The sequence below is a fragment of the Orcinus orca genome, chromosome 9, assembly GCF_937001465.1.
Source record: "Orcinus orca chromosome 9, mOrcOrc1.1, whole genome shotgun sequence".
Classification (NCBI taxonomy): domain Eukaryota; kingdom Metazoa; phylum Chordata; class Mammalia; order Artiodactyla; family Delphinidae; genus Orcinus; species Orcinus orca.
Window position 1 is genome coordinate 92,361,706 of NC_064567.1, and position 23,697 is coordinate 92,385,402.

At 38.6% G+C, this 23,697-nt stretch overlaps 1 protein-coding gene across 2 annotated transcripts in view; it reads left to right on the forward strand.

Moving 5' to 3' along the window:
• RALA (RAS like proto-oncogene A) overlaps nucleotides 1-23,697 on the forward strand; it is a 76,319-nt gene that overhangs the window by 26,970 nt on the left and 25,652 nt on the right. The window contains exon 2 of one of the 2 annotated variants that reach the window (XM_033438411.2): nucleotides 18,647-18,721. The exons of the other annotated variant lie outside the window; for it this stretch is intronic. The gene's annotated coding sequence lies outside the window, so the exon portion shown is untranslated. The remainder of the gene's footprint in view (nucleotides 1-18,646; nucleotides 18,722-23,697) is intronic. 2 annotated transcript variants of the gene reach the window in all.

The following is a 23,697-nucleotide window of genomic DNA, read 5'->3' on the forward strand; positions in this document are numbered from 1 at the left end:
TTAACTGAAGACGTTTTTATTGAGTTGTATGGATCAAGAACTTCTTTCCCCATTGATTTAATATGATATCAAATATGATTAAATCGGTCATCCTAGAAATAGCTAAAATGTGTATTTATAGATTAAGAAGGAATTTAAATTTAATCAGCTCAGTCTCCACCACCTCCCTTTCTTTCTCTGTTTCAGTTGTTTGATGGGAACTTGCAGACAGTTCATTTCATTTTTGAGATCCTGCCAGTGAGCCAAAATCGTCTTTCTCTTTTCCTCAGTGATTTTAGTCTTAAATTCTAAAAATTTTCTCCCAGTCTGTGGCTTACCTTCCATTTTCTTTTTGACAGGGAAAATTTTAAAAATTAACTTAATCCGTTTGATGTATTTCAGAAGGCGCAGTACTTTTCTTCATTTATTGGTGGAAGAAGTTAGAAATTAACTTAAAAAAATCATCAAATGGCAGACAGATTTTTTTGAAAGTCACATAGAGAATGCATCCTAGAAAAGAGGCTAGTCAAGTTTCACCAATTTTCATGAGTTTCATCAAATATTGGACCTACTCGAGGGTGGGGAGAAGAGGCAACTTTCAAAAAGGACAGTGTGGGCTTCCCTGGTGGCGCAGTGGTTGAGAGTCCGCCTGCCGACACAGGGGACACGGGTTCATGCCCCGGTTTGGGAAGATCCCACATGCCGTGGAGCGGCTGGGCCCGTGAGTCATGGCCGCTGAACCTGCGCTTCCGGAGCCTGTGCTCCGCAACGGGAGAGGCCACAACAGTGAGAGGCCCGCGTACCGCAAAAAAAAAAAAAAAAAAAAAGAAGGACAGTGTTACATACAACGTTTCCTATACTTCTTCCTAAGAGCACCAGGTGGAGAACACGTTTTCTAAACTAGATCTAGGATGTGGAATGTGGAATCTATCTGTCCTCCTCTTAAAGGCTGTCCAATCGGTTTAAAAAAAAAAAGACTAAAAACAAACCCCATACTCCTCCCTCCCCACAAAATCAAGAAAAGGAAGAAAAACCCCACTCCTCTCCAGAGCAGAACCAGCTTCAGCAATCCAAATTAGTCTGTTACAGTCATCACAAGCATGCCTTGCTTTTAAACATACAAGAAAACAAATTTAAACAACAGAACTAAACTGGTACTGATCCAAATTACCCAGACAGAAAAAAAACAAACTAGTACTTGATGTAGTTCAATTTAGTACCAGTTCTTCTGGATTTTACTTCTGGTATTATATCTAAGAAAATTGTCTAACTCAAGATCATATGCCTAACTCTATGCTTTCTTCTTGAAGTTTTGTAGTTTTAGGTTTTATTTATAGGAATGGTCCATTTTGACTTAATTTTCGTATATGGTGGAAGATATGGATCTAAGTTCGTTTTTTTGGCATATGGATATCTAGTTGTCCCAGTATCACTGTTGATAGACACTTCTTTCTTTTCTGCATTGCCTTTTGCACCTTTGTCAACAGATGTCAAAAACTAAATTCACATGTCCATCAGCAGGTGAATGGATAAACAGAGTGTAGTGTATCCATACAATGGAATACTGTGCAACAGTGCAAGAAATGAGCTCTTGATACAGCAGCAACAGGGATGCATCTCGAAATTATGCTGAGAAAGAAGCCAGATAGAGTACATATTACATAATTCTAGAAACTCTAGAAAATGCTAACTTATTTATAGTTACAGAAAGCAAATTGATGTATTGGCGAGGGAGTGGAAGAGAGGGGATTATAATGGGGCAAACTTTTGAATACGTGCGGTTTATTATGTTATACCTCAAAGCTGTTACAAATAAAATTCTAAAAAGTATATAGACTAACACAGTAGTTAGATAAACCTTTTTTTTTTTTTTTTTTTTTTGTTGTTGTTTTTTTGCGGTACGTGGGCCTCTCACTGTTGTGGCCTCTCCCGTTGCGGAGCACAGGCTCCAGACGCGCAGGCTCAGCGGCCACGGCTCACGGGCCCAGCTGCTCTGCGGCATGTGGGATCTTCCCAGACCGGGGCACGAACCCGTGTCCCCTGCATCGGCAGGCGGACTCCCAATCACTGCGCCACCAGGGAAGCCCTAGATAAACTTTTGATAGCCAGAGTTTTTCTTTTCCCATTCCTTAATCTTTTCTTCATGCTGTAATTGCAGTTTATTATTCCTATTTGAAAAAAGATGTGTGGGTCTGAACGTAGCATCCAGAAAATGTTGTGATGACTAAACTCATTTCAACCATACCTTTTATTTCTATATTCAAGTCATTAATATGTCATGCCAGTTCCTATAGAGTCTATTAGCCTTCCTTGGTACCACGTTGTTCAACTACCTACAAATCCACTTTACCTGTTATCATTTAATCCAAACTTCCCCAAATTGTCTACACATATTTCGTTAGTAGAATTTGAAAAATGCATCAGGAATGAGGTATATAAGTTTTAAGGGACAAGCGTAGTAAAGGGGCAGATAACACAGGTAGACAGTATTAAGGAATTTAAATTTTAACCCAAGAGCAATATGGAGTCTGAAGAATTTTAAGTAAGCCATGTCAAACTGATTTTACTTTTTATTGTGATAGGTGGTACTTATATAAAAGGCAGGCAGTGTTAATAATAAGGGGATTCATGTCAATCCCTTTGGTATTTTAGTTCGTATGTATATAGCTTTGGGGGGGCATGGCAAGATCAAAACCTCTATTCTGATATCTTAAATTTGTTCTCATGCTTTGTACATTATAGCTGCATCCTGTCAACCAAAATATAACTAGCAATTCATAGTTCAGAACTACTTGAATTTTCTTGCCTGTATTTCTTGGCTTTATGAGAATGACAACTATATTTAGGCCTAAGAATTTAGTCTGCTGGAATTAAACAAATACAGGCCTCATCTGTTCATGCTGGCTGTTTCTCAATAAGAAATCTTATAAAATAGCATGTAAGAGCTTTAATTTTTTTTTTCCTTTCAAACCTTTAGAGTTAAGGTTCACTAATTTGGTTAGTTATAACCATAACTGTATATATAACGTCTGTGAGGCCACTACTGATTCTTGATGACAGCAAGAACCCAAAAAGGAAAGAAGGTGATTTATGAATGCTTTGTTGTTACAGAGAGTCTGTTGTAACAGGTCTCTTTGTCTTCATTCAGCACCTGTCACTGCGTAACCAAGACCACATTTTTGAACACCTGGCGTAACATAAAACTACTTGATCACATTGAAGTTAAACTGACTCCATTAGTTGAACAGCCCTCCAGTATGGTGGGTTGGTGGGTGTGGAGACCGACAAGTGGGTACCAGTTACTAAGGAGAGCAAACATGCTCAGCCCATCCCTTGAACTGAACCCCGGATTTGGGGATAGAGCAAAACAGAGTGGGTAAGGGGTATTTGCTTCAAAAGTCATTTGCTAGTACACTGTGATTTCACATCTGGTCTAACTACACTGGCACAGATACGTAGAATCTGCTGGATCATACCATCCTGGGTCAGTTCCAGTTTTAACTCTACCACAAGTTTCTGTTGAATTTCTGGCAAATGACTTAACTCTTCTCAAGCCCTTGTTTCCTCATCTGAAAAATAAGAGGGCTGGGTTATTATTAAGACTTCTTCTGTGGTTCTTCAGTTGCATTATATTTACCTGACTTTAAAAAATATCTTGCGGTAAAACTTTTAGGTAAAAATGAAAGTAACTTGTTAAAATCATATCACATGTAAAATTGGAAGAAATAGACTAGTATACCAAAGGATATTGTATTGGATGAGGTCTCCAGGAAAATCTCACTTTCTCTGGGGCCTGGACCTTCCAAATGTTCTCTCTTCGATCATGAAGTTGTCCTCTATATTAGCTGAAGCCTGTAACCTTAAACGATATTGAGATATTACAACTGTGCTTCTAACCACTGGTTTGAATTTAGGTGCGCATGTTTAATGTTTTAATTTTAGATGTATGATTGGGTGTTTAGTGATACAGTTTGAGAAGATTGGAGGTTTCCTCGTGCATGGGGCTGCTGCCCAGCCTGCGATTCCTGACCATTCCTGACGAGCCATGACTGTACTCAAAAAATTCCTTAAAGAGAGAGCGCACTCCCTTTCTCTACACCCCCACCCCCAACACCTCCCCCCCTCAGAGGAATAGGACTTGCGTTCTAATCCGTTTTCCTGCAGTTAAAGACTTGTTGGAAATTACTCAGAAGGGTGGTCCCTTCCTTGACCGCATAAATTGCTAAATGCGGAACTTGTTTTAAATTAACGTTCTCCAAACTCTTCTCCTGCCACCATCAATCCATCTGTGACCCCCAGTGGTCTTTATCCCAAGCATAACAATAATTTGCCCTATGGCATCACCCCTGATTCAGCTCCTCCTCTTTCTCAGCTGCCTCTCTGTCCCCCTCAGCTCCCCATACAGAGTCTAGGCTTATTTCTGCCCACCTGTTGCCTGGTGTTATCAGACTTTCAACAACAGGTATGAAGAACTTAGTGCCTGGTACAAAGTCATACAGCATTAAGTAAGTGTTCGCTGTTTTTAATCCTTGGCCACTTTCTATTAGGTGAATCATATGAAATTGCTTTTTTTGTATGTAAAAAAGAAAATCTCATGTTGGCAGTTTGATGTGGTTCAACTTTATAGATATACACACAGAGTGATGATTCCTAACCAGGATGCAATTAGGATTATCTAGGCAGCTTTTTACAAAATACATAGACACTGTCCCCGTCTTAGACCAGTGAATCGGAATTCCTGCTTAAAACCACCTGTGGAGAGGATCTTCCCTTCAGGTCATTTTTCTTTTACCGTAGAAGTTTTGTTTTGTTTTGTTTTTAATACAGACTTGTATGTTTTCTGTATAGTCCGTTGTCTGGTCATGAACTGAAACTTTAGTTTTATGACTCTGCAGATTACTGTCATTTTTAACTTTAAGATATCAAATCTCAAATTAAGATTTATCAGTACTCAATCTTGGGAAGAAAAATCTAGGTGCTACAAGATGTTTTCATGATTTTTACGGAATTCCAAAGTCTTTTTCCTCTCCCAGTTTGTAACTTCACATTATCTTTCACATAACTTAAACTTAGAATTTTGTACTTTTTTTTTTTTTTTTTTTTTTTGCGTTACGCGGGCCTCTCACTGTTGTGGCCTCTCCCGTTGCAGAGCACAGGCTCCGGACTCGCAGGTTCAGTGGCCATGGCTCACGGGCCCAGCCGCTCTGCGGCATCTGGGATCTTCCCAGACCGGGGCACGAACCCGCGTCCCCTGCATCGGCAGGCGGACTCTCAACCACTGCACCACCAGGGAAGCCCTATTTTATAGCATTCTTAATATTAAGTTATTACTGTATTCCTGGGATAAAACACATTTAACTCTAATGAATTATTCTTTTATTAAGAAGTAAGATTCAGGTGTTTGTATTTTATGAAATTTCTGTGTTCATAAATGCAATTATAATATGGCTTCTTTTGGTATGATTATTGCTCTTTCAGTACCACTGACTGTTTTTTTAACTTTTTATTTTATATTGGAGTATTGTTGATTAACAATGTTGTGTTAGTTTCAGGTGATTCAGTTATACACATACATGTATCTATTCTTTTTTCAAATTGTTTTTTCTTATTCTTTTTTCAAATTCTTTTCCCATTTAGGGTGTTAGTTTCAGGTGATTCAGTTATACATATACATGTATCTATTCTTTTTTCAAATTGTTTTTTCTTATTCTTTTTTCACATTCTTTTCCCACTTAGGGTGTTATTACTTAAATAAAATGATTTGTGTAGCCTTTCTGTGCCACCCTTGAAAATTATCTTTTTATGTTTAAAAGAAATTGCGTCTAAAGCCATCTGTGCCCTAAGCCTTGTAAAAAAGCTCATTCTTAACCATTTTCTTCCGTAGTGGTAGTAAAGTTTAGGTGGTAAACACTTAGGATCTGGATTTTTTTAAATCCTGGCTCCACGTCAGCAGTGTGATTTGGGGCACCTTTTAAAAAGCTCTGTGTGGCTCAATTTTTTCACCTGTAAAATGTGGATAATAGTTATAAAGAAGCCTTGAGAGTTTCATGAGATAATCAATAGTTGAAAAAGTATCTCAATAAATGAAAATATTTATTTTCCTCCAATGTTGTTGTCCCATCTCCAGGTATTATGATTTTTTAAATCTCCTTTTTTCTTTCCTTTTCTGCTCTCCTCAGAATTTTTCTCCAGTTTCTTGAACCATATGACTGGTTGAATGCTTTGTATAAGTTAGTCCTAGAAGAAGATAAAAATTCAAAAATATTAACAGTGGATGATAGGACGACACAGGTGACTTTTCCCCTTTTTTCCTTACTCTCCACATTATATACGATGAGCACATGTTACTTTTAGGATCATGAAAAATTGTTGAGGGGGGAGGGAGCTCAAGTCCCATGCATGCGTGCATGTATGCTGCATGCGTGCATGGCGTGGTGATCAACACTAACCGTAAGATTAGGACTATTCAGCAGCATTCAGCATAGCCCTTGGAAGTGAACCCTTGGTAAACAAGTTTGCAATGGAGAATTTAATTGATAATATTCAAGTTGTCATTAAATGTAAGTTCAGATAATATATTCATTGTCAGAGGAGGTTTTTAATTTAAAATGATATTTTCTGTATATCTGCTATGCCATACTGAACAGTGAGCATCTTACAGTACATAACAGGTTAACCTGACTGGAGTGGTACGGGGTGCCATGCATAGCAAGTCACAATTTCAAAGGTTACTGGTTTATATTTTCTTTCTGGTTTTTTAGGAGCTCCTTGTTATTCCTTTAAAAAGAATTGGCTACCAAACATAAGGTAGATAGCTAGTGGGAAGCAGCCGCATAGCACAGGGAGATCAGCTCGGTGGTTTGTGACCGCCTGGAGGGGTGGGATAGGGAGGGTGGGAGGGAGGGAGATGCAAGAGGGAAGAGATATGGGAACATATGTATATGTATAACTGATTTACTTTGTTATAAAGCAGAAACTAACACACCATTGTAAAGCAATTATACCCCAATAAAGATGTTAAAAAAAAAAAAAGAATTGGCTGTTCAGCCACAATTCCACAAAGTAGAAACTCAGCAGGTCGTCTATGAAAGAGCTGTAGTAAAGCTTAATTGGTACAAAGGGAATTTTTCTTTGTTGCTGTGGAGTTAAACTTTAGCCTTAAATTCCTGGTTTGTTAAAATGGTTTCAGTGCTTAATTTGCAGGGCCATGACTGATCAATATGTTCCCTTATAAATTGAGTTTTAGCTAACCAGTCCCAATGCTGTAAAGAAAACATTAAAGATAAATCATTTCAACCCTTCTCTATAGCAACGAGCACTACTGGCTCTCCTTTCTCTTCTCTCCCACTTGTGCCTCACTCTTAACTCCTTTTTATGCCAGATATTGCCTAGTCCTAGCTGCTTCCTTCTTTGTGATTCTTTGGTCACCCGTATCGGTGGGGACAGAAAAAAGTTGCCTGTCATTTCAGTAAACAAAGATTGCCATCCTGGTAGACAGTGACTTTTGCCCGCCATCAAGCTGTCAGCCTCTGTGGCCACCCCGACGGTGTGCCATGAGAGGAATTCAGGGTGGAGAAAAACACGATACTGGCCCTAGATAGCTAAGGTGCATGTCTAAGGAATAATTTCAGTGAGCCCAGACTCTTGCATCTTCCCATACATAGAAAAGCACCAAAATCATTAACTTGAGATGTCTGGTTTTTGTGATTAGCAGTTGTTGTTGTTTTTTTCCCCCCAGCAAAAACTCCTGTATATCCTCCCTTGCCTCTTTGGAACAGTTCCTCAGAGCTATCTAAGAGGCTGTCTCCTGGGCTGTCATTCTCAGGAAGGTCCCCAAATAAAACATAACATGCAACTTTAAGGTTGTGCATTTTCCTTCGGTTGACATCAGGAAATGGATTTATTCTCATAACTAGTATTGAATAAATTGTATTCTTTAAAACTCAGGCTGTTTTTTTAAATTGAAGTATAATTGCTGTACAGTATTAAATAAGTTACAAGTATACAATGTAGTGATTCACAATTTTTAAAGGTCATACTCCATTTATAGTTATTCTAAAATACTGACTATATTCCCTGTGTTCTACAATATGTCCTTATAGCTTACTTTATACCTAATAGTTGTATCTCTTATTCCCCTACCCCTATATTACCCCTCCCCCTTCTCTCTCCCCACTGGTAACCACTAGTTTGTGCTCTGTATCTGTGAGTCTGCTTCTTTTTGTTATATTCACTAGTTCGTTGTTTTTTTTTTTTTTTTTTTTTTTTTACAGTATTTATCTTTCTCTGTCTGACTTCACTTAGCATAATGCTCCCCACGTCCATCCATGTTGCTGCAATGGCAAGATTTCATTCTTTTTTATGGTTGAGTAATATTCCAATGTGTGTGTAGGTTGCTTCTGTATCTTGGTGATTGTAAATAATGTTGCTATGAATATTGGGGTGCATGTATCTTTTCAAATTAGTGTTTTGTTTTTATTTGGATATATACCCAGGAGTGGAATTGTTTGGTCATATGGTAGTTCTATTTTTAGTTTTTTTGAGAAATCTTTGTACTGTTTTCCATAGTAGCTGCACCAGTTTACATACTCACCAACAGGGTACAAGGGTTTCCTTTTCTCCACATCCTCACTAACATTTATATGTTGTCTTTTTTTTTTACATCTTTATTGGAGTATAATTGCTTTACAATGGTGTGTTAGTTTCTGCTTTATAACAAAGTGAATCAGTTATACATATACATATGTTCCCATATCTCTTCCCTCTTGCATCTCCCTCTCTCCCACCCTCCCTATCCCACCCCTACAGGCTGTCACAAAGCACTGAGCTGATCTCCCTGTGCTATGCGGCTGCTTCCCACTAGCTATCTACCTTACATTTCGTAGTGTATATATGTCCATGCCTCTGTCTCGCTTTGTCACAGCTTCCCCTTCCCCCTCCCCATATCCTCAAGTCCATTCTCTAGTAGGTCTGTGTCTTTATTCTTGTCTTACCCCTAGGTTCTTCATGACACATTTTTTTTCTTAAATTCCATATATATGTGTTAGCATAAAGTATTTCTCTTTCTGACTTACTTCACTCTAGGTTCATCTACCTCATTACAAATAGCTCAATTTCGTTTCTTTTTATGGCTGAGTAATATTCCATTGTATATATGTGCCACATCTTCTTTATCCATTCATCCGATGATGGACACTTAGGTTGTTTCCATCTCCAGGCTATTGTAAATAGAGCTGCAATGAACATTTTGGTACATGACTCTTTTTGAATTATGGTTTTCTCAGGGTATATGCCCAGTAGTGGGATTGCTGGGTCATATGGTAGTTCAATTTGTAGTTTTTTAAGGAACCTCCATACTGTTCTCCACAGTGGCTGTACCAATTCACATTCCCACCAGCAGTGCAAGAGTGTTCCCTTTTTTCCACACCCTCTCCAGCATTTATTGTTTCTAGATTTTTTGATGATGGCCATTCTGACTGGTGTGAGATGATATCTCATTGTAGTTTTGATTTGCATTTCTCTAATTATTAATGATGTTGAGCATTCTATCATGTGTTTGTTGGCAGTCTGTATATCTTCTTTGGAGAAATGTCTATTTAGGTCTTCTGCCCATTTTTGGATTGGGTTGTTTGTTTTTTTGTTTTTGAGCTGTATGAGCTGCTTATAAATTTTGGAGATTAATCCTTTGTCGGTTGCTTCATTTGCAAATATTTTCTCCTATTCTGAGGGTTGTCTTTTGGTCTTTTTTATGGTTTCTTTTGCTGTGCAAAAGCTTTGAAGTTTCATTAGGTTCCATTTGTTTATTTTTGTTTTTATTACCATTTCTCTAGGAGGTGGGTCAAAAAGGATCTTGCTGTGATTTATGTCATAGAGTGTTCTGCCTATGTTTTCCTCTAAGAGTTTGATAGTGTCTGGCCTTACATTTAGGTCTTTAATCCATTTTGAGCTTATTTTTGTGTATGGTGTTAGGGAGTGATCTAATCTCATACTTTTACATGTACCTGTGCAGGTTTCCCAGCACCACTTATTGAAGAGGCTGTCCTTTCTCCACTGTACATTCCTGCCTCCTTTATCAAAGATAAGGTGACCATATGTGCGTGGGTTCATCTCTGGGCTTTCTGTCCTGTTCCATTGATCTGTCTTTCTGTTTTTTTTGCCAGTACCATACTGTCTTGATTACTGTAGCTTTGTAGTATAATATGAAGACAGGGAACCTGATTCCTCCAGCTCCGTTTTTCGTCCTCAAGATTGCTTTGACTATTCGGGGTCTTTTGTGTTTCCATACAAATTGTGAAATTTTTTGTTCTAGTTCTGTGAAAAATGCCAGTGGTAGTTTGATAGGGATTGCATTGAATCTGTAGATTGCTTTGGGTAGTAGAGTCATTTTCACAATGTTGATTCTTCCAATCCAAGAACGTGGTCTATCTCTCCATCTATTTGTATCATCTTTAATTTCTTTCATCAGTGTCTTATAATTTTCTGCATACAGGTCTTTTGTCTTCTTAGGTAGGTTTATTCCTAGATATTTTATTCTTTTTGTTGCAATGGTATATGGGAGTGTTTTCTTGATTTCACTTTCAGATTTTTCATCATTAGTGTATAGGAATGCCAGAGATTTCTGTGCATTAATTTTGTATCCTGCTACTTTACCAAATTCATTGATTAGCTCTAGTAGTTTTCTGGTAGCATCTTTAGGATTCTCTATGTATAGTATCATGTCATCTGCAAACAGTGACAGCTTTACTTCTTTTGCGATTTGGATTCCTTTTATTTCCTTTTCTTCTCTGAATGCTGTGTTGAAAACTATGTTGAATAAGAGTGGGCAACTTTGTCTTGGTCCTGATCTTAGTGGAAATGCTTTCAGTTTTTCACCATTGAGGACGATGTTGGCTGTGGGTTTGTCATATATGGCCTTTATTAGGTTGAGGAAAGTTCCCTCTACGCCTACTTTCTGCAGGGTTTTTATCATAAATCGGTGTTGAATGTTGTCGAAAGCTTTCTCTGCATCTATTGAGATGATCATATGGTTTTTCTCCTTCAATTTGTTAATATGGTGTATCACATTGATTGATTTGCATATATTGAAGAATTCTTGCATTCCCGGAATAAACCCCACTTGATCGTGGTGTATGATCCTTTTAATGTGCTGTTGGATTCTGTTTGCTAGTATTTTGTTCAGGAATTTTGCATCTATGTTCATTAGTGATATTGGCCTGTAGTTTTTCTTTGTGACATCTTTGTCTGCTTTTGGTGTCAGGGTGATGGTGGCCTTGTAGAATGAGTTTAGGAGTGTTCCTTCCTCTGCTATATTTTGGAAGAGTTTGAGAAGGATGGTGTTAGCTCTTCTCTAAATGTTTGATAGAATTTGCCTGTGAAGCCATCTAGTCCTGGGCTTTTGTTTGTTGGAAGATTTTTAATCTCAATTTCAGTGCTTGTGATTGGTCTGTTCATATTTTCTATTTCTTTCTGATTCAGTCTTGGCAGGTTGTGCATTTCTAAGAATTTGTCCATTTCTTTAGGTTGTCCATTTTATTGGCATAGGGTTGCTTGTAGTAATCTCTCATGATCTTTTGTATTTCTGCAGTGTCAGTTGTTACTTCTCCTTTTTCATTTCTAATTCTATTGATTTGAGTCTTCTCCCTCTTTTTGTTGATGAGTCTGGCTAGTGGTTTATCAATTTTGTTTATCTTCTCAAAGAACCAGCTTTTAGTTGTATTGATATTTGCTATTGTTTCCTTCATTTCTTTTTCATTTATTTCTGATCTCATGTTTATGATTTCTTTCCTTCTGCTAACTTTGGGGTTTTTTTGTTCTTCTTTCTCTAATTGCTTTAGGTGCAAGTTTAGGTTGTTTATTCGAGATGTTTCCTGTTTCTAAAGGTAGGATTTTATTGCTATAAACTTCCCTCTTAGAACTGCTTTTGCTGCATCCCATAGGTTTTGGGCCATCGTGGCTCCATTGTCATTTGTTTCTAGGTATTCTTTGATTTCTTCAGTGATCACTTCGTTATTAAGTAGTGTATTGTTTAGCCTCCATGTGTTTGTATTTTTTACAGATCTTTTCCTGTAATTGATATCTAGTCTCATAGCGTTGTGGTTGGAAAGATACTTGATAAAATTTCAATTTTCTTAAATTTACCAAGGCTTGATTTGTGACCCAAGATATGATCTATCCTGGAGAATATTCCATGAGCACTTGAGAAAAATGTGTATTTTGTTGTTTTTGGATGGAATGTCCTATAAATATCAATTAAGTAATCTTGTTTAATGTATCATTTAAAGCTTGTGTTTCCTTATTTATTTTCATTTTAGATGATCTGTCCATTGGTGAAAGTGGGGTGTTAAAGTCCCCTACTATGAATGTGTTACTGTCGATTTCCCCTTTTATGGCAGTTAGTATTTGACCTATGTATTGAGGTGCTCCTGTGTTGGGTGCATAAATATTTACAATTGTTATATCTTCTTCTTGGATCGATCCCTTGATCATTATGTAGTGTCCTTCTTTGTCTCTTCTAATAGTCTTTATTTTAAAGTCTATTTTGTCTGATATGAGAATTGCTACTCCAGCTTTCTTTTGATTTCCGTTTGCATGGAATATCTTTTTCCATCCCCTTACTTTCAGTCTGTATGTGTCTCTAGGTCTGAAGTGGGTCTCTTGTAGACAGCATATATATGGGTCTTGTTTTTGTATCCATTCAACCAATCTGTGTCTTTTGGTGGGAGCATTTAGTCCATTCACATTTAAGGTAATTATCGATATGTATGTTCCTATTCCCATTTTCTTAATTGTTTTGGGTTTGTTATTGTAGGTCTTTTCCTTCTCTTGTGTTTCTTGCCTAGAGAAGTTCCTTCAGCATTTGTTGTAAAGCTGGTTTGGTGGTGCTGAACTCTCTCAGCTTTTGCTTGTCTGTAAAGGTTTTAATTTCTCCATCAAATCTGAATTAGATCCTTGCTGGGTAGAGTAATCTTGGTTGCAGGTTTTTCTCCTTCATCACTTTAAATATGTCCTGCCAGTCCCTTCTGTCTTGCAGAGTTTCTGCTGAAAGATCAGCTGTTACCCTTATGGGGATTCCCTTGTGTGTTATTTGTTGTTTTTCCCTTGCTGCTTTTAATATGTTTTCTTTGTATTTAATTTTTGACAGTTTGATTAATATGTGTCTTGGCGTATTTCTCCTTGGATTTATCCTGTATGGGACTCTCTGTTCTTCCTGGACTTGATTAACTATTTCCTTTCCCATATTAGGGAAGTTTTCAACTATAATCTCTTCAAATATTTTCTCAGTCCCTTTCTTTTTCTCTTCTTCTTCTGGAACCCCTATAATTTGAACGTTGGTGCATTTAATGTTGTCCCAGAGGTCTCTGAGACTGTCCTCAGTTCTTTTCATTCTTTCTTCTTTATTCTGCTCTGCAGTAGTTATTTCCACTATTTTATCTTCCAGGTCACTTATCCGTTCTTCTGCCTCAGTTATTCTACTATTGATCCCATCTAGAGTATTTTTCATTTCATTTATTGTGTTGTTCATCGTTGTTTGTTTCATCTTTAGTTCTTCTAGGTCCTTGTTAAATGTTTCTTGCATTTTTTCTGTTCTATTTCCAAGATTTTGGATCATCTTTACTATCATTATTCTGAAATCTTTTTCAGGTAGGCTGCCTATTTCCTCTTCATTTGTTAGTTCTGGTGGGTTTTTATCTTGCTCCTTCATCTGCTGTGTGTTTTTCTGTCTTCTCATTTTGCTTATCTTACTGTGTTTGGGGTCTCCTCTTTTCAGGCTGCAGGTTTATAGTTCCCGTTGTTTTTGGTGTCTGTCCCCAGTGGCTAAGGTTTGTTCGGTGGGTTGTGTAGGCTTCCTGGTGGAGGGAACTAGTACCTGTGTTCTGGTGGGTGAGGCTGGATCTTGTCTTTCTGGTGGGCAGGTCCACGTCTGGTGGTGTGTTTTGAGGTGTCTGTGGACTTATTATGATTTTAGGCAGCCTCTCTGCTAATGGGTGGGGTTGTGTTCCTGTCTTGCTAGTTGTTTGGCATACGGTGTCCAGCACTGTAGCTTGCTGGTCGTTGAGTGAAGCTGGGTACTGGTGTTGAGATGGAGATCTTTGGGAGATTTTTGCCGTTTGATATTATGTGGAGCTGGGAGGTCTCTTGTGGACCAGTGTCCTGAAGTTGGCCCTCCCACCTCAGGGGCACAGCACTGACTCCTGGCTGCAGCACCAAGAGCCTTTCATCCACACGGCTCAGAATAAAAGGGAGAAAAAGTAGAATGAATTAGAAGAAGGAAGGAAGGAAAAAACGAAAGAAGGTAAAGTAAAATAAAATAATTAAAATTAATTATTAAGAAAAAATAATTTTTAAAAAAACAAAAACGTACGGATAGAACCCTAGGACAAATGGTGGAAGCAAAGCTATACAGACAAAATCTCACACAGAAGCATACACATACACACTCACAAAAAGAGGAAAAGGGGAAAAAATCATAAATCTTGCTCTCAAAGTCCACCTCCTCAATTTGGGATGATTGGTTGTCTATTCAGGTATTCCACACATGCAGGTACATCAAGTTGATTGTGGAGCTTTAATCCGCCGCGTCTGAGGCAGCTGGGAGAGATTTCCCTTTCTCTTCTTTGTTCTCACAGCTGCCGGGGCTCAGCTTTGGATTTGGCCCCGCCTCTGCGTGTAGGTCGCCAGACGGCGTCAGTTCTTCACTCAGACAGGACGGGGTTAAAGGTGCCGCTGATTCGGGGGCTCTGGCTCACTCAGGCCGCGGGGAGGGAGGGGCACAGAGTGCGGGGTGGGCCTGCGGCGGCAGAGGCCTGCGTGACGTTGCACCAGCCTGAGGCGCGCCGTGCATTGTTCCGGGGAAGTTGTCCCTGGATCCCGGGACCCTAGCAGTGGCGGGCTGCACAGGCTCCCGGGAGGGCAGGTGTGGATAGTGACCTGTGCTCGCACACAGGCTTCTTGGTGGCGGCAGCAGCAGCCTTAGCGTCCCATGCTCGTCTCTGGTGTCCACGCTGTTAGCCGCGGCTCACGCCCGTCTCTACAGCTCCTTTAAGCAGCGCTCTTCATCCCCACTCCTCGCGCACCAGGAAACAAAGAGGGAAGAAAAAGTCCCTTGCCTCTTCGGAGGTCCAAACTTTTCCCCGGACTCCCTCCCGGCTAGCCGTGGCGCACCAACCCCCTGCAGGCAGTGTTCACGCCGCCAACCCCAGTCCTCTCCCAGCGCTCCGACCGAAGCCTGAGCCTCAGCTCCCAGCCCCGCCCACCCCGGTGGGTGAGCAGACAAGCCTTTCGGGCTGGTGGGTGCTGGTTGGCCCTGATCCTCTGTGCAGGAATCTCTCCGCTTTGCCCTCCGCACCCCTGTTGCTTTGCTCTCCTCCGCAGCTCCGAAGCTCCCCGCTCCGCCACCCGCAGTCAACGCCCGCGAAGGGGCTTCCTAGTGTGTGGAAACCTTTCCTCCTTCACAGCTCCCTCCCACTGGTGCGGGTCCCATCCCTATCCTTTTGTCTCTGTTTTTTCTTTTTTCTTTTGCCCTACCCAGGTACGTGGGGAGTTTCTTGCCTTTTGGGAGGTCTGAGGTCTTATGCCAGCGTTCAGTAGGTGTTCTGTAGGAGTTGTTCCACGTGTAGATGTATTTCTGGTGTATCTGTGGGGAGGAAGGGGATCTCCACGTCTTACTCTTCAGCCATCTTCCTCTCGTCCCTCTATTTGTTGTCTTTTTGATGATGGCCATTCTAACAGGTGTGAGGTGATGTCATTATGGTTTTGATTTGCATTTCCTTGATGATTAGCAATGTGAAGCATCTTTTCATGTGCCTGTGCCTGGCCATCTGCATTTCATCTTTGGGAAAATGTCTCTTCAATTCTTCTCATTTTTTCAATTGGGTTGTTTGCTTTTTTTGATGTTGAGTTGTATGAGCTGTTTATATTGAGTTGTATGAGCTATTTATATCTATTGGATATTAATCCCTTATCGGTCATATCATTTGCAAATATTTTCTGCTATTCAGAAGGTTCTCTTTTAATTTTGTCAATGGTTTCCTTTGCTGTGCAAAAAAGCTGAGGCTAATTTTAAAATTAGATCTGTTTAATAGAGATTTTCATAGTTTCTAAGTCTGAAATATTTTGGCATTCCAAATCAAGTCAGCTCTGGATTTTAACTCGTCTACAGGGAAAGCCAATAGACTAAATTAATGTGTCCTACTCCTCTGTAGCCCCGACTCCCTGTGAAATGACAGAGAGGAAAAAAACTTAGAGGCGGAAATTTGTAAATCCATAACTGAGAATGGGAACAGATGGGGTGACGATCAGCAAAGCAGACACTTCCAGGTTCCAGAAGACAGAAAACAGATGGCGTTGATGGCTGAACCAGGGTGGAGAAAGCCCCAGCCCAGCATACCCATGAGGGAAACGGCACGTGGCATCTATTTTTCCCCTTAGAGTCCTGAAGAGACTCTAAGCTTGAGTCAGTAGGAACAGAGAGCAGAAGAGATGATAGGACATGGTAGCAATTAAAGGAGGACATATCAAGAGCTCATTGGATATGCTGCCCACTCACTCAGCCCATACAAAGATTACACGACATTGGTTACCATGCTAGTTTTGGAAATCTACTTTCAAAACAACCTTGTTTTTAAACTCTCAGCCTGAGGAGGACTAGGTGTCCTAATGCAAGAGTTAGTGTTCCAGCGAGTATGCTCCTTATTTTGATATTTGGAGAAAGATCCTACCTTGTCAACCTGTTCCTTGCCCATGAACACTGAAGTAAAGCCCATCCACTAAAATGCCAGTGAACATAGTCTGTTACCTCTCCAGATCTGTCATGGGAAGTAGATCTACCCAGCAACAGAAGAAACCTGCTATAGTGGACTGGGAAAGCAAGAGGAAAGAAAGCCTCGCCAATGGTGACATGAAAGTATAAAAAGTATAATATGAGATACTATTGCCAGATTAGTAAAGGATGTGAATTAACAATTCACAAAATAAATAAATACGTGGAAAAAATGGTCACCCTCATCATGTAATCAAAGACGTAGTTAGAAAAAATGAGATCTTTTTCCCAATATATAATTAGATTTTTTAAAAGAATGCCCATTGCTAATAGGAATGTCATGAACAGTTGTATAGCACTTTTGAAAAGCATTGGACAATATGTCTAATAAACCTTAAACAATCCGTTCATTCATTACAATTCCTTAAAATCTACCTCATGAAAAGCATTTTAAATATAGAAACAGATGGTTATCCATTTAGAATTTAGAAGAACTCCAAACAGCTATGATGTCTTCTATTACAAGAGTTGGTAAATAGACTGCTCTACATCTACAGGATGATTAAATTAAAAAATAAAAATTGAAGCTATGAAGTCAACAAAACAACATAGAAAAAGCAAGTGTGACTTAAGTGGAAAGGGATGCAGGAGGCAGACTTGCATGTTACAACTTAATACTGTCCTCCCCCACAGCTCTGTTACTTTGTTGTAAGATCTCAAAGTCAGGGATTTTGACTTGCTCATCTGTGTACCCCCCCTTCCCCTCCCCCTCCCCCCCAATGCCTAGCACAGTATCTGACTTTTAATAAATATATGTTGACTCAGAATATGGGCGTAAGAAACAAACAGAAAGGAAATCCAAAAGCAGACCAAAAGATCAGGGAAGCCACTATACAAAGAGAGCTAACTTAAATGAAACGTGCATCCCAAAGTGGGATTTAACAGATGTCTTCATGTAAACCAGAGGCCATACTTAGATTCTTTTAAAATATTTCATTTGCTAATGACTGTTTACTGTTAAACTTTTTGTCAGTATTTCTTCTAATATGTAGTTTGATATGTCTTATTCAGTTAATGAAATGCCCTGTTCATTTTTAAGTTGGATCATTCAGGCATGGTTTTTTTTTCATTTTTATTTATTTTATTCATTTATTTTTGGCTGTGTTGGGTCTTCGTTGCGGTGCACGGGCTTTTTGTTGCAGTGGCTTCTCTTGTTGCAGAGCATGGGGTCTAGGCACGTGGGCTCAGTAGTTGTGGCTCATGGGCTCTAGAGCACAGGCTCAGTAGTTGTGGCGCATGGGCTTAGTTGCTCCGTGGCATGTGGGATCTTCCCAGACCAGGGCTCGAACCCATGTCCCCTGCACTGGCAGGCGGATTCTTAACCACTGCGCCACCAAGGAAGCCCCAGGCGTGGTTAATTCAATTATTTTTTTCTGGTTCTCCTTCTTAAATCAGGAGAGTTTTCACAGGCAATATCAGATTTATAAATATATCAATAAGCAACTCAAAATAACAGTATTTATACACCTAATTTATAGCTTGGATGCAGTAGACTCTAAAGCAGGTATAAATTACATAAGTCATACTTTTTTAGTAGTTCTGTTAAATTCAGGCTTGAATATTACTTCTTCATCCAATTTTGTAGCTGGTATGTTCAGTAAATAACACATACTGAATTTTCAAATAGGTCAAAGACTCACATGGTTCAAAATTCAAAAGATTATTGTTATGTGTCTTGCCATAGTTAGCACAGGAATACAGAAGCAAAATGTATATTCTTTATAATTAATAATTATTAAATATTTTTCTACATAATCTTATTTTAAAAGCACATTTAGGGGTTCAAAGAAAAATGTTAAAATAGCTATAAATAGTAGTTTATCAGTCTTTTTATCTTCCACCTTTCAGGTTCCGCCCTGTTGCTTATTTCTCAACACTGCTGAAATCAAGTCATAGTGTGGTAGCAGAACCTCTGTGACTGGGGTAAGAAAACTGCTTATACTTAGGCTGTACTTAGATTCTTCCTTTAAAATATTTTGATCCATTAAAAAATCGGTGTAGATTTCCATCATTTCCTTGCACCAACTCTTTTCACCACCACCCCTCCTAAAAATGCTGCTTGTTCCTCTTCCTTTCCTAACCTGTATCCACTCAAGCCAGGAAGTTGGGTACTTTGGCTTGAATTGTCCCTTCAACCCCTCATATCTAATCTGTCCCCAGATTTGGTTGATGCTTTTTTCTTAATGTCTCAAATCCATCCCCATCTTCTCCCTAGTCACCATTGCCCTGTAGCCTGTGGCTGCTCTTCCTGCCTTCTGAGTCATAATCTCTCACTTAAAAAATCCTGGTAATTCTCTTTGCTCTAAGAATAAAAAAAATCTCAATTGCTGGCATGTAAACGCCTGTTTCTGGCCCTTTTTACTTTTTACTTCTTCCTTCATCTCTCACCAACACCCCCAGGTTCACCTGGTCTGTTAAAATGCTTTGTCTTTCAAGTCTCAGTTTAGTCATGACTTCCTCCTGAGTTCTAGAAATGTTTTGCTAGTTTTAACTGGTGAGGGCTTTACTTTTGTGCTGCTGGTAATATCAATAATTTTGCACTGACTGGGAACTACATATACGCTGCATATAAAGGTAGGGTCTTCTAAAAAGATGCCTGAATGTTTACATTACCCGTACTTACTATGTGTATTTAGACATCTTCCATGTGCTAAATTATTCATCTTAAACTTAGTTTTACAAACAAGCCGAGACCCAAAGAGGTAAAGTAATTTGAGCCTTCCCATGATTTTAAAAGTCTGTGCTTTGATGTCTGACAACATGTCTGGCAAGTCATTATAAATTTTATTATGCAGACCAGGCAAATTGTTAAGCCATCTTTAAGCAGCTTTCAACTATTGTACCCTTAAAACAGAACATTATTTTCTTTAGCTCAGTCTTAGTTATAATTTTGTGTTGTCCTTATTCAGTGAAGTCTGGGTAATTGGAAAATATTAAGTTATTACATTTTAGAAGTAAAGCATTGCCTGACTTTCTGGCTTTGACTGTTGATCCTTTTGAGCTGATTGCATATCTTGAAATAAAGAAGGACCTTCTAAGAGTTCAGGATGTCAGTTACAAGTTATGTTTCACCTGGACTTCCTTCCATTTTCTATTTTTAATAATAACTAAATAGTAAGGTTTTGTTTATAAATATTCAAATTACAGTAGCTTCTTCGTCATTTAAAATTTGTCAAAGATTAGGACCCCAAAAGCATTGAAACATTAAAAAAAAATTGATAAATTGCACTTCATCAAAATCAAAAGCTTCTACTCTTCACAAAACTTGTTAAGAAAATGGACAGATAAGCCACAGACTGGGGGAAAATATTTTCAAGGTATATCTCTGATAAAGGATTTGATTCCAGGATACCTAAAGAACTCTTAAAACTCACTTTTAAAAACCCAATTTTTAAAAATGGGTAAAAGATTTGAACTCCAAGACACATAGATGGTAAATAACCACGCTAAAAGATGCCCAACATGATTAGTCATTAGGAAAATGCAAATTAAACCCACAGTGTAATACCACTACACATCCAATAGGCCGCTTAGCATGAAAAGACTGTGGCTGTGACTGTACCAGGATGTGGAGCGACTGGTAATCTCATTCATTGTGGAAATACAGAAAGGTATAGCCACTTCGAAAGACATTTCAACACACACTTATTGTACAGTTTAGCAGTCTCACTCCTAGGTATTTATCCAAGAGAAATGAAAACATATATATATATATATATATATATATACACACACACACACACACAAAGACCGGTACACGACTCTTTATAGCTTCTTTATTTATAAAATTATGAAAATGGAAACACCCCAAATAAATGTGAATGGATAAACAAATTATGCTATTTCCAGACAACGGAATACTATTGAACAGTAAAAAAAAAAAAGCACGTGCCACTGATACATGTAACTGTATGAATATATCTCAAAAGCCTTAGCTAGGTGAAAAGAAACAGGCACAAAGGCTATGTACAATATGATCCATTTATATAACATTCTGGAAAAGGCAAAACAATAGGAACTGAAATCAGATCAGTGGCTGCCATGGGATGGGGTGATGGAAGAGATTGACTGCAAAGAATAAGGGGAAACCTTTGGAGGTGATGGAACTATTCTGTGTCTTGATTGTGGTGGTGTTATATGACTGTATACCTTTATAAAATCTCATTAAAAGGGTGATTTTATTGTATATAAATCAACCTGCTTTTAAAGAAAAAGTTAAAGCCAGTTTTCAACATCAGAAATTATCTTCACAAATTTAAGGATAAAGAAAACTAGGCGATAGATCAGATGAGTCCAAAGTCAAGTCCTTTGTCTTTTGACTCAGTGGTCAAAAATTTTTTTTATTGTGAGGAGATTTTTATATGTTAGAAATTAATAGTCTTTCTTATTATCAGAGTTTTGTGCCTTTACCAGTATACAACCTTCTTGTCCCAAGAACAGGATCTACCTTCATTTATCTTCATAAAGTCACCCTTTCTGTTACCTAAATATCATTATTGAATTGTCTTCATGAATATCTTACAGTTTGTGTTAATTTTATTCTTAATTATGTATTCTTTGTGAGTCTTGTTGTAAATTGAGTCTTTCCTTCCATTATATATTCTAACTGGTTATTTGAAAAGAAATTTATTTTTTACATAATATGTTGATTATATAACCATTATCTTTGAAATCTCTTGTTTATAGTAATTTTTCAGTTGATTCCTTTGGCCTAAGTATGAAATCATTATTGGTATAAGCAGTGGACTTTGAATTTTATCAACTATCATTCCAGATCATGTAATCTATGACTTTTCTCTTCTATTAATATGAAGAATTACATTGACTTCCTAAAATATAAAGACATTCTTGCAAATCTGGTTGAATCCCACCTGGTCACTTTGGTGTATTCTTTTAGTGTGCTGGATTCTAACATTTTTTATTTAGAATTTTTGCACCATATTTACATGATAGGTCAGTCAGTCTGTTTTTCCTGTAGTCTCTGTTTGTTAGGAACTTTGCATCAATGTTAAGCTAGCTCTCAAAAAAGAATTTGGAGGCTTTCTCTATGTTGCAAAACATTAAATAGTATTAATAATACCTGTTCTTTAAATGGTTGGAAAAATACGCCAGTGATATTATCTGTATCTGTGCCTAGTAGTAAACTGAAATAGTCTCAAATCCCTTTCAGAATAGAATTGTGTATCTTGCTTTCTTGGTCAGGTATATTCTGACTCTTCTAAAATTGTTCATTTTATACTAAATTCCTTTATTGAGCAGGTATTCTTCATGCAGATAGGGAGTGTCATTTGAGAGTTGTCCGTATGAACTGTTTTTCATTTTGAAGGATGAGTCACTACTGTGGCCTCTCCCTGCTTGTGCTTAGTAGTGGTTTATAATGCTTTGATAGGAACTGAACTTCAGTGATCATAGCCTTTAATGCGCTATTCAAATTGGAGGGGAGAGGCATGCTCCATTTTATCTCTTTATTAACAAGGAATCTCTCAGTGGGAACTTCTGCCAGCTATTAGTTTTATTAAACTACAGCCTAATAGTAAGTGTCTTTATTATGAAAGTCTAAAAAAGGTAATAATGAACTCTGGAAATATAAAGATCATTGGGTTTATTGTTTTTAGTGGACAGGGAGTGTTTGAGATCTTACTTGGTAGAGTATTCCTTATTAAGTACTAGAGAACTAGACTGATCACTTCTTAGAAATTTTCATAAAGTTTAAAATAGAGAGCCGAGAGTTTGGGTTGGAGATTTGTGGTCTGAAGCTCCTTGGCCCACTTCCTTCCGTGTGTGGTTGGCCGATTAACGCCCCGACGACAAGATAACCATGTCCTCATGCCCATAACTTTGAATGTTACTTCCTATTGCAAAAGGGACTGTGCAGGTGTGATTAAGTTAAGGATTGGGGGATGATTTTCTGGATTATCCTTGTGGGCCTTAAATGTAATCACAGGTCTCCTCATCACAAGTCTCCTTATAAGAGGGAGGCAGAGAGAGGTCTGACTACGGAAGCAGAGATGATAGTGTTGCAGCCAGGGGCCAAGGAAAGCCAGTCTCTAGAAGTGGGACAGGTAGGGAACAGATTCTCCTCTGGAGTGTCCAGAAGGAACCCACCCTGCTGACATCTTGACTTTAGCCTCTTGAGATTCATTTTGGACTTCTGACAACAGGATGATAAATTTTGTGTTGTTTTAAGCCCCTGTAAATTTATAGTGTTTGTTATAGCGGCAACAGGAAACAATACAGTATGGGTACCTGTTAACTAAACATATGAGGGCAGGGACCTAGGCCTATGGAATTCAACTCCATATCCCAGTGCCTAGAACTGTGCCTTACATAATAAGGCACAGTATATTTGTTAATGGAGGATGGGAGGGAGAGAGGGAGGAAATATCAGGTAATTCATAACTTAATCAACATGGTGAGCATGGTGTAGGTGTCTAGCTTCTGAGTGAAGCAGAGGAAAACAGTAAGGTTGAAAACTTGAAGCCCACCCATGACCAAATAGATTTTATAGTATTGTTCTAGGACATCGCTTTTTAAAAATAGAACTCCCATATGATCCACACTAACTCAAAATGATATATGTACCCCCATGTCATTGTAGCATTATTTATAGTGGCCAAGATATGGAGACAACCTAAGTGTCCGTCAGCATGTTAATGGTTGAAGAAAATGTGGCATATTGTACAATGGAATATTATTCAGCCATTAAAAAAAATGAAGTCTTGCCCTTTGTGACATGGATGGACCTTGAGGGCATTATCCTAAGAGAAATAAGTCAGACAGAGAACGATAAATACCATATGATTTCACTTATGTGTACAATCTAAAAAAAAAGGAAAGAAAACCAAGCTTATAGATACAGAGGACAGACTGGTGGTTGCCAGGTTGGGGGTGAGGCAGCA